The sequence below is a fragment of the Dermacentor silvarum genome, unplaced genomic scaffold (genome assembly GCF_013339745.2).
Source record: "Dermacentor silvarum isolate Dsil-2018 unplaced genomic scaffold, BIME_Dsil_1.4 Seq993, whole genome shotgun sequence".
In the NCBI taxonomy this organism is placed as follows: domain Eukaryota; kingdom Metazoa; phylum Arthropoda; class Arachnida; order Ixodida; family Ixodidae; genus Dermacentor; species Dermacentor silvarum.
In genome coordinates, this window is record NW_023607070.1 from 21,284 (window position 1) to 39,896 (window position 18,613).

Here is an 18,613-nt window from a genome sequence, read left to right on the forward strand (position 1 = left end):
TTGTGATCTAGGAAAGTGGCGCCTGTGGTCCTGTAGCGATCTTTAAAAGACCCCCCCCCCCCCTTTTCCGTTTTGGAGTGACTGGGCAGGCATTGCGAAACACGAAGGGCTTCCGCGACGTCCCACCTGTGACGTCCTTTCCTTTTCTCAAAGTTTGTGTTGTCCGCTGACCCGCTCTGCGGCGGCAACCCGCGTCGGCTCCGAGGTGCTTCGAGGACTGCGCTTATGTCGGCGCCAAGTACACGTTGCACAGGTAAGCGCCCTTTCACGCTGTCCCCCTGACGCCTGCCTGCCGCGTTGACGTCAACGCGGCAGGCAGGCGTTGATCGCACCTAGCAAACCCTTCAGAGAATATGATGGTCCCGCGTCAAAACCTGTATAGAATATTTGGGTATCAAGATTTTCTCGAGCCACTGCCTCTTGCCAGACCTGAAATTTAGTGGCGCGTCTGCTCCGAAGGTGGCTATGCGAAAATAACTTTCCACAATAAGTTTCCTTATCCATATCCTCTGTGCTCACTGAAATTTTTGAGTTGGAATAAGAACAGAAGTGGTGACACGATAGCTACTGAGCGGGAATGGGTGATTCGACAATACTGTTGACATAATTGTGATCAGAAAAATAATAATAATAATAATAAAAAAACCTGCAGGCTGCTGGTAATATGACAGCAATCCTACATGCGATGTTGCCATGGTCAGCCATTACTCGTTAGTGTCGGCATTTCTTTTTTTTTTTTTCAGGATAAAAGCAGGACTACCTACTGTGGAACCTTATTTTATCAGTTTGCAGTTGCTTGAATTAAAATTTAGAACTACTTTATATGCTTCTTGTAAATTAGTTTTGCTTAACATGGCTGGGTGGGTTGAGGTGAAGGTATTTCTGCAGACCTAATGGGAGCACGGATCAGTGTCTGTGTGGAGATCTGGATTGGGAAGGTGGCGTTTCATGGTGAGACTGGCAGTGGCTAGCCCCTAGAGTCTACTGCCCCTATTTGCCCATCTTCCTCGCCACTCTAACTTCCGTGTTAGCTCCTTAAAAAGAACATTCCTGATAATTGAATTCGAACCTCGAATTGTGAGTGTCCAGCAGTCGTGCATCGTGTCATTTGTGCGTGTAGTGCAATCAGCCGCCTTTGCAGCAGATGACTTGTGTTTGGTGGCATCGGGCCCTTTCTACTTGCAGCTAGAGGAAAGCAAGAGCTGCACATTATAGTGTTCCCTTTAACAGTGGACTGCGCTGTAACATACATGGCTGACCTGGAACTGCTGGTGGTGTGTGTGTGAATGTTGTGTATGTCAATTATATTCACTTTCTTTTACTCCATTATGCATCTCTGTCCGAGTGCTGTCACCAGGCAGCTGTGGTCCCATGCGGCGCACTTGGCTGGCCCCGAGGTGGCGCAGTTAGCCCAAGGATGCGACGAATGGAGATTCGCAAGAATGGGAACATGTTCAGCCTTGCTATTTGAGGCTCGAGCTGCTTGCCCGAGGACATACCAGAACAAATATTCGCAACAAGAGGAGGCATGTGTATGCTGCAGTCCAAAATCAGGAGACCACTCGGCGCATCCTAATGGAATGCGAAGGGATTCACCCAGTGAGAACGTACACCTTCCAGAAGCTCTTGGATTTAATGTGGTCGGAAGTGTCAATCGGTCATTAGTCGAGATAAGCGAGATACATTTAGAGTATTGGTGGAGAAAGAACAAAGCAGAGATTGATACGACTGGGTCCATTACATGCATAGGTAGTGGTAATAATCTGTAAGGAAGATAGAAAAGATTGAGCGGTTTAGGTATGAAAAGCATGTATAGCATATAACTCAAGCAGGCTTGGCTACTATTAGTCACCGCATTCCGTTTCAAAGGGAATCATCTGGCATAGGTCTGAACGTTGCCTCTCTCTTCACATGTGGTGGGAGCAGGCAATGTTTCATCTGTGTCTCATGCTTTGCCTCGAACATTTTGCCGTCTGAACTGCGTGCCCTTTTGTTGCGTTATATGTTCCTGTACCTTTTCATCCACAGATTTTTCAAAATGAACCAAGTGTTGGTTCACACACCATTCATTGTCTCAACTGGTAGCTTATCATAGGTGGCAGAGTTTAATTGCTGCTGGCATAGTTTTCGTTCCTTTTTGTGTTGCGATGATCGAGCAATTGGTATGGTAATTTTCACATTTGTACGCCTACTCTGTTGTGCAGTGATCTTGATGCTATATGTATTGTACCGTGCTTACTTTTTCCTGTTTTTGTTTTCATGTTGCGTACTTTTGCATTCTGCAAATAATGCTTTTGTTAGGTGAGCTTTCTTTCTTCTTTGCCTTGTTGAACAATGCTTGTTTTACGTTAATGCAACTTTACTCCCCCCTTGTCCAATGCCTTCTTGAAGTCACATAAGGTATTCATAAATAACTAGATAAAAAATAAACATGCCCTAAGCAGACCTGCTTAAAAGCGACCAGTATTTTTGTGTTCGATGTAGTTAATATTTCAATCATTACTGCTTTTAGTTATGGTAATGCCTGCTTTGGTGGCAACTGCATATGCTAATAAATGAATAAATAATTGCATAATTTAGCCTTTCCTATTTGGGGCACAATTTTTGCTCCATCCAGCCTTGAGACTGCGGCACGCACCAGGTAATGGCAGGCAAACTCGCACAGCAGAACGCACGGATTTTCTTTAATCCATGAGAAAACCTTTCTTAAAGCTTGATGCGTCTCAGCTTCTTTGTGTGTTTGCACATTTCAGTCGCACTTCAACTTAAGTGTTTGCCTTTGGACTGGCGTACTTAATAAATAAATATATAAATTGCTAAATTAAGTAATAATTTCTGAGGCATCGATGCCAAAAACCCGATAAAATTATGAGGCATGCCGTAGGTGGGGGGGCTCGAGAATAACTTTTGCAACCTAACCTGGGGTTCTCTAATGTGCACCAAGTCTAGTGCAGTCTAGTAGATGCTGCAGGTTTCTGTGGGCAGATCGTGCTACGTCTTGCTTCACCCACTATCATGGTGGTGAAATGCACAGATGACACCAGCAGGAGACTCGTTCAACCAGCTCACAAAAGCACACCTGCAAATTGGCAACTATAGTGCATTTCTGGCACATGACAAACTCTTGCAAATATATTGTATATGCCAATATGAACGTAGTCTGTATGTGTGTGTGAAAAAAATAAATGCATTTTAGAATAAACATGTGCCAGCATGCCCCTCGTTTGCTTCACTTGCGAATCAGTAAGGGGTCACATAGCAGCGCATTCCTCGCCCAAGCTGCAGCAACAGTGCCGTAGCCAACCAGAGTGCTTGAAAGCGAGGCACGAGAGGCCCTCGGGTGGGGCCACGCCCACCGCTCTACTCTGTGCGAAAGGGGACGGTGCATGCAGTCCTTTGAAACCTCTGTTGTCACATGCACTGGACATGGGGAGAATAACTGCCGTGTCGCAGTGAATGGGTTGAAGAGCGTTGTGCAGGCAGCGTGTGTTGGTCTGTGCTGCACTCCTTGGAAGTGCAGTCAAAGGAAAGAAGAGGCTCTAAAATATCGACTTCGGTACCTGCATATCGGACAGGGTTTCTCGCACCAAATATTACATGCATGGAGGGAGGTGTTAAAGAATATGATACCTTTGCTACAAGTAGCTGTAATGAGCTTCTTGAAGAGAAGTATGTGGCTTGTAGGGAAGAAGAAGAGATTCCAGTCGCAAACAGCATCGCCTACGCAGTGCACAGTATTCTTTCAGCTATTGTGCTCTTCGCTGCGGCCCTTGTTAGTCGATGGCCTTCACACAATAAACCTAGATTCAAGTGGCTGGAAATATAAGAACTTCTTATTCATGTTTTATGGTGAGAAAAGGGAATTGATCCCTAGTTTGGCTTTGGCAGGCCTGAATTATATTTTGTTTGTGAAATGCTAAAATTTATATTGTAACTAGAAAAGAAGAAAAAAAGAAGCTGCTTAGTGTCAGAATGCCAACTTATGCGTTTTCTCTTTCAATGCATAACCATAGTATGCTGCCAGAGGAACCACAGTGGGTGGTTAGGTCGACCTAATTGTATTGTGGTCCCATTGTAAAGTGCCGTCCAGGGAGTGCTCTGCAGTTTACTCGTGGTAGTGGTAAGCCCAGCCAGTGCACGACATTCCCACAGTAGTGAACCCTCATTACGGGCACAGGCTTCTCCCATATTGCGATGGGGGGATCATTTTGTGTGGCAGTTCTGCATAGTCTGCGTTCCATGCGCATTCCCATTGCTTGTTGGCAGCAGTGTCTCAGTTGACAGGGACTTTTCCCACTAGAAGGGTGCTCAGGCTTTTGTTTCACAATACATCAGTTATAACATCGCCGTGCCTTTAAGCACCCATATCGAATGTAATCGAATATAAAAACAATTTTGTGCAGTGTTCTATGTTTTATGTTTATGTGCTAGCAGAGGTTGTTTGTATCTGTTGAGTAATGTGTCGTTGCTTGGAAAAAAAAAGCTTGCGGCTAGACTCTCCGATTGCCTTGGTGCACGTTTGTTGTGTTGCCTTTGAGAATTGCATTACTGCTGACAATATGAAGCTGTACTGAATGTAATTGTCCACCCAGAACTCATGGCATGCAAGATGTGAAGGTATGTGCAACAACATTGAGCAAAAGAAACTAAAAAATCTGTTGAAACCTGTGACTGCAATGCATGACTGCACAATCTACTGCTTTGTGTATAAAACTATCGTAATGTCAACGTAAGCATGCTGTGGCAAATGCACCACAGTCGGAGCAAATTTGTCGCACTACCGCGTGCCATCACAGCAGGGATGAACTTGTAATGCACTGCTCTCTGGCAATTATGTCTCGAAGGCAGCTTTCTGGGAAGAGCTCGCACGGAATTCTCAGGTTGTCACTGAGTACGTTAGTTTATTTACAGTACCTGCACATAATAGTGGTTTTTCTTTGAGGAAATGAAATATTGAGAGAGCATCTGATGTTACCTGCAGCATGAAGCATCTGATGTTACCTGCAGCATGAAAAACAGTGAGAGATGGGCTCCCGTCGTGGCTGCCCACAGCAAAATACGCTTGTGCACTGGTAGAGAGGGGTGATGCAAAGAAATGCTATAAGCGCGTGTGGCTCACCCAGTCCTGTTATGTGCTAGCATGGTGCCACAGTGGTCCTGCGATTGGCACAGCACCGGCGTCTCAGGATTTCCCATAGAGCAGGATTTGATTATACTTGTGTATATGCATCTTTGTTCACTGTTTTGTATTGCCCTTCAGCTGCAGAATGATGCGTGTTTTTCAGGCTGGCTCCATCAGCTATCGCAAGGTTTGGACATTCAGGGGTGGAACTCCTTTTGATACAAACGCTAATTCTTGCGCCAAACTGTGGCAAACACGCAAAATTGACTGAAATTGCACCAGGCTGCGCCAGAACGGCTTCGGCATTTGTGCTCCGCCAGTGGCCGTGAACAGCGAGCGGATTCGTTCTCCGAAAAAGAATTCATTCCGCACACCGTCAACGGTGCTTCCTGCACAGTTTCTCTAAGTTTTATGGCACATAAAACTGGACTTTTCGGCGCTTCCTAATGTGGCTGGCACACGCGCGGCCACTTCCGGATGTTGTCACTGCTGTTAGAACGGCCAGGGCGGCTGTATTTAGAGTGCATAGGCGCATCTACCGGGGGCCCCCCCCCCACTTTGTAGGTGGGCACTTTCGACTGCACGCTGGAATGTCCAACAAAACTACAGCTGAAGCTAAATTTTCTTGCTTAATAGAGTGGCATGGAAGTAATGCTTTTCTTTCCTACGTATCCCCTGCTCGGGCAGCGAGCATTGTCTTTTGTGCCTTTTTGGGAACGCGCTGTAGCGGACGACGCGCGGGATTTGTCATAAACACTCGCGTTGCGGAGATGGCTTGCCCACGGCCACTACCTTTTTTTTATCTAGCGGCCGTGGCTTGGCGCTGGGCAGGTCCGCCCTAACAAATGTCAGCTTGCGCTCGTGCCCAGTTTCTTGGGATCACTATATCCGCATTTGAAAGCTCAATCAGCTTGCTATATTTTCCTGCGGGCAAGGGGGCGGTACGGATAAAATATTCCAATCAGCCGCACCCAACAACTGGTGTGCTTACAGCATGAAATTGTTGGATTATCCAATGCTGGAACTACTTAATTTCTGTCCAGAGATAGTCTACATATCTTTGCAGTCTGAGTATCTTATCACCATCAAAAATCTAATGAAACCTCTTACAGGTATAACTGTGAAATTCCATTGTGTAATCACGACTTATCGTAGATATTTTTGTGACCTTGGTCGAGCGTGCAGAGCCATTTCAATACCAATGACTTGAATTTTTTATGAAGGCATGTGGGGGGGGGGGGCACTTCCGACTTCGTCGATTTCATTTTCAGGCCGTTTCTAAATAAGGCTACACTATTACTTATTTCCCGGCAGGAGCAAGAACAGCAGATGTTTCATATTTTGAAAAAATGAGGGCCACTGTTTGGTGATGTGACCGAAAGTTTGCACTGTGTAGGTTTCTTATGTGCTCTGAAAACAATTACCGAACAGTCACTTTCTCCTAATTTTCAAGCGTTATGCACAGCATTTAGTTGTTTTCTCCCGGTACCCTAGGTAAACTATGCGGGGCAAGGTGTTTTTATTTATTTCAAGTACGAAGTAATGTTCTGAGTGACGCATGATAAATGTTTAATGTGTGTAGGTTCATTACTGCCTTTGTAGAAGTTACTCATTGAAGCGTTCCAGGGTGCCGTACTGCCGCTAATGGGAATGTCTCTCAGACAGCTAACACAACAGCGCGAGATACGGTTAAAATTCCGTGAAAATAGAGAAGCATGATGCGTTGCAAAACTTTCACTTTTTTGCTTTAAATGCAAGTCTGATAATATACTAACCTGTCGTTTTTCCACGTGTTTTCCCGCATCATATGAGATCTTTAGTTTGTTTCTCCAGTGTCCCATGTGAGCTAAACAAGGCATCTTGTTCATATCTGGGGAAAATGAGGGGCATGGTATGGGTATTCTGTAGGCAATGATTCAAATGGGTCGGTGAAATGCGTATTTTCCAAGAGAATACGTATACACGTGCTCCATAGCGTTATTTGTCTGTTTAGCGAGCGGCTGCGCTGGCATAATTACAACTACAACTAAGGTCAAATTTTGCGAACATACGCAAAGTTTAAGCGCGATGGTAAATGTGTGCTTATTAAATACAGCTTTAAAAGGAATTGTAAGTAAATGTTTGAAAGTATCGCGTTGCTGCGATTAGCTAGGTTTCCCAATGTCCCAAGACAATTCTGCGTTTCAGATATTTTATACTTTTAAGTATAATGCGTCGCGTAGTTTTAAGGCGTCTGGCTTATTTAGAAGCGTTACGAATAATTATTGAGCCCTTATCTTTTTACTTTTTTGTGCGGGATACATTAGGTTTGCCTGGTGTCCTCAATGAACTAAAGAAGGCGGCTTCGTTATGTTTGGTGACTGCAAGGACAGGTTAACAAGTGGTCTGTAGATGAAGTTCAAAGTAGATGGGCAATTCGGGATAAATAGTGTTACGAGCGGATAAGAATTGAGCCCTAGCAGAAATATAAAAGCCACCAAGATCAAATTTAGTGAAAATTGGGGGTACTCTCTGCTCAAAGTTAAATGCAGTTGGATTGCAAAGAAAGTCTTTGTCAAAATATTCTTATTCAAGTGTTAGTGTGTGTGATATGGCAGCTATCGGCTATGTCTCCCAGTGTCCCGACATAGCTGTAGGCTACAACATGTTTATATTTTGTGGAAAGGGGTGGGGGACATGGTAACTGCAATGTGCGGCAAAATTTTTGCCTTCCTGGCCCAATTGCAAACAATTACTGAGCTGTCGTTTTTCTTTCGCTATCTTCAGGCGTCATGACGCGTTTCGGCTTGGTTTCGGCGATGATCTTGGTGAACTAAACAAGCCATTTTGTTTCTATTTGGCGAAAATAAAGGACGCGTTATGGGCAATATTTACGTAAACTTCAAAGACAGGGGACTATAATTATGACATTTTCAGTAAATTGAGCATGCAAAAAGCGATCTGGGAATATTTAGCTCATTGGCCTGAGAACACTGTGAACTCAACCGACATCAAATCTAGCGAAAATAGTCGTGGGGGGGAGGACACCATGGTAAATGCTATGGCGAAGTAACATGCGTGTTGATGTATTACTGGCTTTTTAAAAAATTCACCACAAGAAGTGCTCCAAAGCATTACATGCGGGCAAGGTTTCAAACGGAACAGACGTATACAGGCAGCATTTTAATGTATGCAATATAATTACACGAAACTGATTTCTTTATTGCAACTATTCAAAAACAAGACAGAGCTTCGCTGGAAGTCGGGTTGTAATTCTCCAAGGTCTCCCACCATTGTTGCCTTTTTTTCTTGTGGATATTGCAAGTAATTTATGTTGATTGCACTTCATTGAGTATGACCTTGACAATACTATTACCTGAACTAGTCATACATTTATGCTGTAGCCTTTTAACACAAAGTGCAATTCTTTGTTTAGTTATTAAAATTGTTTGTAGCAAATGTGCATTTTTTTATGTGCGCTGTACTGCTGCCACTGGGCAGGATCCGGGACCTCTGTGAGGCACTGCCTTTTGCCCCCGCGTCATCTTGAGATTTTATGTAGTTGCAAAAAATAAATGTTAAATCAAATAATTTTTCGGGCCCCCATTGTTCACCATGTATGATTGATAAACAAGCATATGCCTGTTATATATAAAAATAACTGACAGAAGCATGTCCAGGGTCTCTTACTTATTGTAATAGTAATTCACAATATATATATATATATATATATATATATATATATATAGAGAGAGAGAGAGAGAGAGAGAGAGATGAGATTGTTGCGTGGTTTCAGATTTACAAAGTACACTGTTGAAGTGTACTAGAATATGGTCGAGTAGGCCGAGCGGCGCGGCGCTCCCGGCTGAGGCGCAAATCAACGAAAAGTAGGCTGAGGGCGCTGCGAACGAACTAGATGTTAGGGAGGCACACGCTGCAGCGGGTGGGTGTCTCTGTCCCCAGGGCCGGTATAACCTAAAACTATTCTAGTTTGTCTTTACGACCATATGGGCGAGGCCTTAGCCATTTTCATCTAACAGGGACTAATGGCAAATTTGGAATAAAAAAGTTGCAGTTTTGCCCAAAGGCAAAGCATCGATTACGTTAGCAAATTAGTAGACAGCTATATGAAATTGTGGGGTCTCACATGTGCTTTTGGGACAAAGGAACGACAACACAGTAGTGCAAACAAGTAAAGGGGCATTTATTGCACCTTACATACACTAACACACACTAGCCGAATTACAACCAATAGAACATTCACATGGGCGCGCGACAAATCAAGGATGTCTGACTCACCGCGACCCGATACGTTCGCCCCATGCCATGACACCATCGCCTAGTCGCTCACGTGTACAGTCACGCGAACAGTGGCGCGCTCGAACGACCCGTGTTCGTCCATACCGGTGTCCTGCTCTTAGCCTCGCGCGAAGCGTTCGTGCGTGTTGGCCGCGGATCCCAACCCAAAGAGAGAGCGCCGTTGACCCCTTTCTCCCAAGTCACCCCGCCGCCCGGTGGCGCCAGCATTGCGACACTCGCGCCATCTCTTGCACTGCGCCGCAACCACCACGACCGCCATCGGCACTTAGCTACGCAGTGAAGCCGGATTACAGGAGACGCCTGAGAGTCGCGCATCCCCACATCCCCCCAACCTTAAATCACTATACATACTCCGGCGAAACATGTCTCACGGTCTATAAACGCGCGCGTCGCGAACAAAAGTTAGTACAGGCGACAGCGGCCGCGCCGAGGAAATGTCCATGCGTTATCCACAACATGCGCGCCGACATGGTCTCTGGGGTACACCGCTGGCGTCCGTTGGTCACAGCACCAGCTATGCAGATTCGATGGCATGACTCCAGCACAGGACACCGGAAATGGCGACGCAGAAGTTGGCACGAGCAAGCGTCGCTCGTGCCGACGCGCCCTGCTGACGAGAGCCGCAGTAGCCGTTCGTGACTGCCGGCTCTTTTCCCAGCCGCCGAGCAGGATTACAGGAGACGCCTGAGAGTCGCGCATCCCCACATCCCCCCAACCTTAAATCACTATACATACTCCGGCGAAACATGTCTCACGGTCTATAAACGCGCGCGTCGCGAACAAAAGTTAGTACAGGCGACAGCGGCCGCGCCGAGGAAATGTCCATGCGTTATCCACAACATGCGCGCCGACATGGTCTCTGGGGTACACCGCTGGCGTCCGTTGGTCACAGCACCAGCTATGCAGATTCGATGGCATGACTCCAGCACAGGACACCGGAAATGGCGACGCAGAAGTTGGCACGAGCAAGCGTCGCTCGTGCCGACGCGCCCTGCTGACGAGAGCCGCAGTAGCCGTTCGTGACTGCCGGCTCTTTTCCCAGCCGCCGAGCGTTGCAAGCCGAACATCGGCGGCCGCCGAAGTCGCTGCGCCGAACTGGCCACAGGCATCTCCATTGCCAGGGGTGGCTCGTTCGTAGGCCGGGGCAGCAGCTCAGATGATGTGCAGGTGACACCAAACCAGGGGTGACTCCGCTCACGCTGCGTACACTCAACGCACTCGACAAACACTAAAGTAGTGCAAGGGAGAGGAATTCGGCACACACATCGCCCACGTGGTACGATGTTCAATTCGGCTAGCAAAATTTCGGACGGCATTCCAGATGCTAAGTTCACGTGAACAAAGCTTGCTTTCATGAGTCGAGCGAGGAATTTCAATTCGTGCGAGGCTAACTAGAATGAGGGAAGCAAAGTGCGACACCTCAACATCATGGTCCACCAAGTTGTGTCCCTCAACGTGCGACAGGCGGCTTTGTAAAGCCTTAGGCCTAATGCGTCGCTACCTTGACAACAACCGGCATACAGAAAAAAAAAAAGAAAACATCCCCCAAAATGGCACCACAGGCAGTCGCGAGGGTACGTTAGCTCTGTGGGGTGGTCCTACCCCGCTCGGTGCACACAGCATCCGAGTTGACGGTGCCCACCGTCCCAGACGGTGTCGGAGCGCCTCGTGCCATGCCGAAATACCAGTCAGCCTGTAGCGGCACCCGTGGCCCGCGGCCACCCGGCTCCCTGAGCCGCGACTTCCGAAGTCAAAGAGATAGAAGAAGCTATTTACATAAGAAATTCGGACCACCCACGAGGCTTCCGTACTCACTCGCTTCAGGCTTGCCAATGCTCCGCGGGCGCTAGGCCTCGCTCTCCCAGGATGCAGACCACGTGGCTCTCGTACCGACGAGTGTACTTCAACAAAACACTCGCGAAAAGGCTTAGCATGTTGAAATGTTCAAACAAGCTACAGCAACCGTCGCCTCGCTCAATAAAACACGCCGCCGACACTAGCAATCAAAATCCACGCTAGGACTACGCTTCGGTTGAAACATCTCGAACCGAGCAAAACAGTTAATATTATCGTCCGATGCCCCAAGAGCTCCACGTTGGGTAGCCAGATGTGGGGTCTCACATGTGCTTTTGGGACAAAGGAACGACAACGCAGTAGTGCAAACAAGTAAAGGGGCATTTATTGCACCTTACATACACTAACACACACTAGCCGAATTACAACCAATAGAACATTCACATGGGCGCGCGACAAGTCAAGGATGTCCGACTCACCGCGACCCGATAGCGAGCGAATACGTTCGCCCCATGCCATGACACCATCGCCTAGTCGCTCACGTGTACAGTCACGCGAACGGTGGCGCGCTCGAACGATCCGTGTTGGTCCATACCGGTGTCCTGCTCTTAGCCTCGCGCGAAGCGTTCGTGCGTGTTGGCCGCCGATCCCAACCCAAAGAGAGAGCGCCGTTGACCCCTTTCTCCCAAGTCACCCCGCCGCCCGGTGGCGCCAGCATTGCGACACTCGCACCATCTCTCGCAATGCGCGCCGCAACCACCACGACTGCCGTCGGCACTTAGCTACGCGGTGAAGCCGGATTACAGGAGATGCGTGGGAGTCGCGTATCCCCACAAAATATAGTGGTTTTATCGGCCCTCTAATCTTGGAAACATTGGCTTACTAACTGAATTTGTGTAGCAAGCATGGTGTCAGCGCGCACAAGCAAACAGGAACACATCACACTCTTCTGTGTCCGCGGATGCTTGTTGCTGCTGGCGGGAGCAAGCGCTGCGGGAGCAGCAGCGAGCGAAGTGACCTTCGTGCTGTCTATCGCTTCAACGGAAACTGAGCGGCGAGAACACAGCACGCGCAAAGGCATCTGCAGATCGCTTTCAAGTTACGGCACGCGCGGTCGCGCAAAGTACGCAGTTATTGCCGGAGTAGGTGGCGCCCCCCATCCCTCCTGCGCTTTCCTTGCGTGTGAGATTGAGTCGCAATCGTCAGTTCTCCTTGCGCCTGGTCGCGAAATGCACAGTTGCTGCCGGAGCACATTGCCCCCCACCACCTTTCGTGCGACGGCACGCTTTCCTCCCTCGCGCGCGCCAGATTGAGCCGCGATCGTCGGCTCCCCTCGCGTGCTTTCACTCGCACATATGGCGCGCGGCCACGGTGTTATCGCCCTTGTGCTTTATACGGAACATCACGGCGACGGCAAAAATGCGCCAGGAGTGTCCATATAATTGCTATCGCAATAAAAGCAGTTGGTAATAGTTTTACGTTATACCAGGGCCCAAAGTTTACTGCTGCTATCTGGGTATGTGGTGACATATGGTGACCCAGAAATTATTTTACGATTGGACCGCATAATTTGAGAACATTTTCCGCTATCACCATGAGCGTCGGCACGGCAATATGAAGTTCAATCGTAGTACCACCGATGCTTTCGGCTTTGCAGAAAAGCATGCGCCGGGCCACCGCTCGACCCACTCTTCCATATTCTTGTACGCGATAACTACAAAGCGCGATTCTACTATGTGCTTCTTGTTAGTTTATTCTGTGTTTCGTTGTAGTTTCCAAGTGCGCTGCCATATTCCATTATTCCACCAAAATTCAGATTCGGTTGCTTTCCAAAATGCTTCAAAATGAAATTTTATCTGCTGCAAATTACTCCAAAATGAAATTTAGTCTGCTCCACGCTGCTCCAAGATGCAGTTTTGTCTGCTCCAAACTGCAATTTTGTCTGCTCCAAACTGCTCCAAGTCGCAGTTTTACTTGCTCCAAAAATTGCTCCGAAATGACTTTGGGCAGTCCCATCCCTGGGTAACATTGGAAATGGTCAAGTGCTCTGTGCAGATGATGCAGTGGCACCTCTGCAAAGTATTACACCGACGTACACCAGTGAAATAGTGGTAAAATTAAATTCAAGTTCGTGTTTGTGGAAGAGCCTTAGAGATGACATTCCTTGCTTCTCTTACATGCATCACACAAGTAGCCAAGAACAAGACTAACTGCCGGGATCCCATAAAATGGAAAGCTGCTCAAGACTGTTTGCTATGAAAGAAAAATAAGTTGGTTCCCACACTTGGCCGGTACGATGTCACAAATTTTCAGTCTCACTTGAAGGTAATTGATAGTTTACTGATAAACAAGGATTACATAGCATTTTAAAGAAGACAAACATACTGTAACAAGTTTGTCACAAGAAAGTTGATAACCTGTAACCAAGTTGCTATGGCATCATGCTGTCGAGCTCGAGGTTACAGATTCGATCCAGGCCGAGGCGGCTGGATGGGGGCAAAACGCATCTGCTTATATTTAGGTGGAAGGAGCCCACATGGTCAAAATTAATCTTGAGTCCCTTCACTACAGTATGCCTCGTTATCACATCGTGGGTTTGACAGGTGGGTTTGACAATTTAATTCATTAAAAAAATTCACTGACAATTATGATGCTCCCTAATGCGAAATTTGAGCGCAGCTCTATACGCGTTTTCATTTTGCGATATATTGAGGCAAAAAATTTGAGACATGTAGCTGAGTCGGCAATCGTCGAAAATCTCATCTGCTGGCCAAGCGTGTCAGCTTTTGTACATGACTTGTCGAAGGTTCTAGTGTAATCGCTGGTGCCACTTGGCTTTCAGAAAGTACTACACAGTTCGCATCACGCATACAATCAGATTACAAAACAAGCGCAAACCATGACAATGGAACAGGCGCGAACGAGACCAAACCTAGCAAACCAAACAAGCGCGAGCCAGAGCTGACGCGAGCAGACGATAGTACGAAACTAGTGGTCGGGCGGATCCGCATGAAACCAGTTTCCCGCTCGCACGTCACTGAAGGGGCCGCTCTCATTGGTTTTCGCCGTTCGCCGCAGGAACTGGCCATTAAGAGCTGCGCTCTAAATGAAACTTTGTGATGTAGCACTAACATACTGGTGTTGTGGCTTGGGTGTGAAAAGTGAACCCTTTTATTTGCTGTGCTAATTACCAAAATCTGTCTGGTAGATATATGGAAATTGTGTCTTGCAAGAATACTTTGCCAGTGTTAAGTCAAGCAGTCTTTTGATCCTCTCGCACCTGACTTGCCTCACATTCCCTCACGTTTTGCTTGTTGCAGCTCATCACGTTTTGCTTACCCGTGATGCCAGCGATGTTCGTATTGCACCCACTTGGGACTCTTTTATGTTCTACAGCTTGAGTGGCAACATGCAGTAAGTGCAGTGTTCGTGTCCTGTCTTGTGCAGTGCTGGCATGCGAGGATGCTCCGAGCTCGACCCAATGATAGCACGCCGTAGACGCACTGTCTCAAGCACAGACCACGAGGACAGCTTTGCCCTCCCTGCGTCCTCGTGTGCTGCCACCTCCTTTGTCTCGACAATGACAAGTCGCGACCGCACAGCCGAGTTCAAGTCGGCTGCCAAGCTTATGCAGGGAACCATTGTGAGTACTATGAGGCGTGACTTTTATTCGTAAAATGCCCCCTGTCGTTTAAGTGGTTTGTTACGAGAGTTTCTGTCACTTGAATGCACAAGTGGGTGCATAAGTGGATCCACCTTGCGAACTCCACGGCCACAATTTGTTAATTGCAATATGGGCCATCAGGTAATTAGTTAAAACCTAATTAGTGAATTTTTGTTCATTAGATGATTATGCATTTCAACATTTTGTGCAAGTAATGTAAGCCTCTTCGAGTAGACCAGCTCATTTACTAGAATTGGGCTATCTGCCACAGGCAACCTTAAATAAATTTTGAAAGTGTTCGCTGAAACACCCTTTGTAATAAATTATTACTTAGCAAGTATTGCCTCGGCATTACCGCCATCGGCATTACCGCCATTTCCAAAGTGCACTTCTCTTTCTCGTGTAGGAGCACACTGCCAAAGTGACACTGCGTGCGCGCAAGTTCACTCGCTCAAAATGACACTAAATCTGCCAGTGTGACAGGGGCAAGGCTCGGTGACAACAGACAGCGGTTTGAACCATCGATAACATTCGAGAAACTTGTGATGCATGCGTCCTGTGCTGAACAATAACATTTGTTAGATGGTGAAAAGCGGTCACTCGAAAAGTACACGTGTCAATATCACCACCGTGACCAACTTTAACATCTTCGCCACAAGTGTGCACATTTGTGGACACATTTTGCAACGCCAGCTACTCCTGACCGAAAAGTGGCGAGGCACTAAAATTGCGTGCCAAGTTTCAGAGGAGGAAGCTATATCTTGGCTGTGGCGGCTGTTAAGAAAAAAAAATGAAATGGCTGTGAGCATTCTCGCAAATCTTCGTGCTCGCTACCACTGTCCACAAACTTTTTCTAAAGCCAAGTATGCCTTGGCAAAAAGTTGCGAGGCATCAGATCATGCCAGTTTGTCAGCCTGTATCATGGTTTATCCTGCTTCTAAAGGAGGCGAATGGGGAAAATCGTCATCCACCCAACTTGTTGCACCAAAGAAACCTTCTCAAAAAGGAAGCTTCGCACTGGGGGAAAATTTGTCCATTCAGGGAGGATGGCAATTTCATTAACTTTACTCCTCCACCTTGTGGGATTCCGCAGAATTGGTTTGCCATATTCTGAAGCAGGGCGCCATATCTTGGTTGTGAGCAGCTCGCAGAGGTATTTTCACAACCTGTGTCCACTGTAGTGGATACGGCTTTACAGCTTCAAAATGTTTCCACGTCGCCAATTTATTTTCTGTGAGCTCCTGAAATAGTATGAAATGTAAGTTTTAAAAACAGTTGCTCATTCCCCATGCCTACATATTTTTTTGGTAGCGAAGTGGTTAAAGGACCACTGACAGCAAAATATCTTCTTGACCTTTATTTGTTTTCATCTTTGACGTCTCTGCCTCATAATCAGAGTGAAACCATAAATGCTTTAATGTGACAAATAATTGATAGCCTTATTTTGTTTGATTTTTGCACTGCTTTAAAACGATTTCCCGATGCCAAAAGAAGCAAGCGCTGCACCGTGGCAGTTGCAGCATACTGGACACGTGATCTGGTGGGCTCCAGAACAAGTGACGTACAATTAGTTGAAGGCGCATTGAACCGTGTCGTTTACTACTTTTGTTTCTATGTCTTTGTTTCCTGTTAGCGCAACAGTGTATCCCTCAAATGTATTCCTCGTCATTACGGTTTTGTGCAAGTCTGAATTGCTGCCAAGTGCAAACAAATTTCAGTTTGGTCCCTGCAGAGCACCGGGTCGGAAATTGACAGCACCGCTAGCAGCATTGAAAATGAAAACGTGCGCATTGGCGGTCTCAAAGTGAAGCAAGTGCAGAGAAAACAACAACAAAATGAAGATAGCAAATTTGGTTGCTTTTCCTTGGACTTGAATTATTCAGACTGCTGTTGCAAGTAAAGTTGACCAATTGTCAGTGTTCCATTTGGGGACACAAATGATACAGTGAAATCTCCATTAACAAACTTGAGGGGGCCGCAGCAAATGGTTTGTTATTCTGAAAGTTTGTTATAATGAAGGCCCCAAAATTAACCATTGCACCCATCAGTTCATAAGTTGTCGCCATATGAGCTATCGACGAAAACGTTGTTGCTGGCCCGTGCTGTTGCTATTTTCCGTAGGTTCTGTCGCCACACACCACTGATGCACCATATAATAAGAGTGGTGCACGCAAAAGAGACCCAGACGCCGAGAAAACTACCGACAAAAAAAGAAGCTTCATGTCGCCTCCAAAGCACAATGTTTCTTGTTGTTTGTTTTTAACATGCCCTGCCGTGGACACCACAACTGTCTCGCTCAAGGCCTGAACTATTTCGAAGCTCAAGTGCGTGTAGATGATACCATCTGGAAAGGGCAAAGTGTGACTGTGAGGCATCCCCGCAAATACGGAAGTTACATTTCCTGGTGGCACGTAGGTAATATGGCCGCAGAAAGAAGCGCGAAAGAGTCATGCGCAGAATGAAGGGTGAAAGGAGGCCTCTGTTGCTAAATGACCCTTGTCTTGGCGAAGCATGCGCTCTCAAAACCTGATGCGTTGTCGCCGCTACGAAAGCCACGAAATAAGAATTGCAACTTCCACATTGCTTTTGCGCAAAATAGAAACAGGATTTCTTATTCATTCAGTAAATAAAAGTGTGTTCACTTAGTAAGCATCTGTTTATTGTTTTCTTGATACCCTCGATAATTTGACATTCGGTTAATTGGGACATTTTTTTCGCTCCCATGAAATCCGAATTAATGAGGTTTTACTGTATTAGTTTGTGCTGAGGCATTGTTAGCATGACACGGAAACTGCATAACGATCGTTATTCTGAAAAGTTGGGTATTCAGAAGCTCGTAGTACTGAAATATTTTTACATTGGAACCATAAGTAGTCAGCAAGGGGATTTCTGAAAAGCTTGTTAATCTGAAAATTTCGTTAATGCGGGGTACATAGTAACCAAGTTTCACTGTATGGCTGTTTGCTACACTGGAGACTGCTGCCCCGTGTACTGATGCCCCATCATGTTGGTGTGTTCAGACTACTGCTGGAAGATTTTGCATGCCCTTTCGACTTGCCACATATGACTATTCGGTACACGTCCTGTGAGAGAGTGGCATGCAGGCTCTGGCCAGATACCCTTGCATGCCTGCACACTCGGAAAGCTCATTCTCAAGACGAACAAAACAAACATTGTTGCACGATGCTCCTTTATATTTCGCAAACATTGTCAATAATGGCACGTCACCACAAGCGGCAAACAGTTCAGAACGGTGCATCGACCGCTGGTGAATGCGGCTACAATGACAGCTGCTGATCGAACCAGTTGGATGTTGCTCTTGGAGGCTCCAAGTACTTGGAGGCTGTGCTAGCTGCACCTCAGCAGACAGTACTTGCGATCCTGCCACAGCTGGTCAGTAGAGTGATTATTTTTACTACTATGATTAACATCCGTACGATTATGTCGTGCTTTAATAAATTAAACTTGTTTTCTCGATGCCGTAGGTGCGACGAGCAGACTGGGCGAGCCGGCTTGCTCAAACGGTCGACGAGGCTGCCACCCGATCACCCCACAGTTTTAGCACTGGGCGATGTTTTGCAGAACAGGCACACATTCAGTATACAGTCGAACCCACTTATAACAATATTCAAGTGCCCCGAAAATTCCATTGTTATAACCGGGATGCATGAAAAAAAATCAAAATAGGGGGATGGCAGAGCTGGTGTGAGATCACTATAACGGCAGACTGCCCC

The 18,613-nt window shown here is 46.7% G+C and overlaps 1 long non-coding RNA gene across 1 annotated transcript; it reads left to right on the forward strand.

Annotated features, from left to right (window-relative positions):
- On the forward strand, positions 1-17,020 carry LOC125942065 (uncharacterized). The gene is made up of 3 exons (XR_007464763.1): positions 1-253; positions 14,663-14,858; positions 17,001-17,020. It is a non-coding gene; the product is annotated as an uncharacterized LOC125942065 (long non-coding RNA).
- The last annotated feature ends 1,593 nt before the right edge of the window (positions 17,021-18,613 follow it).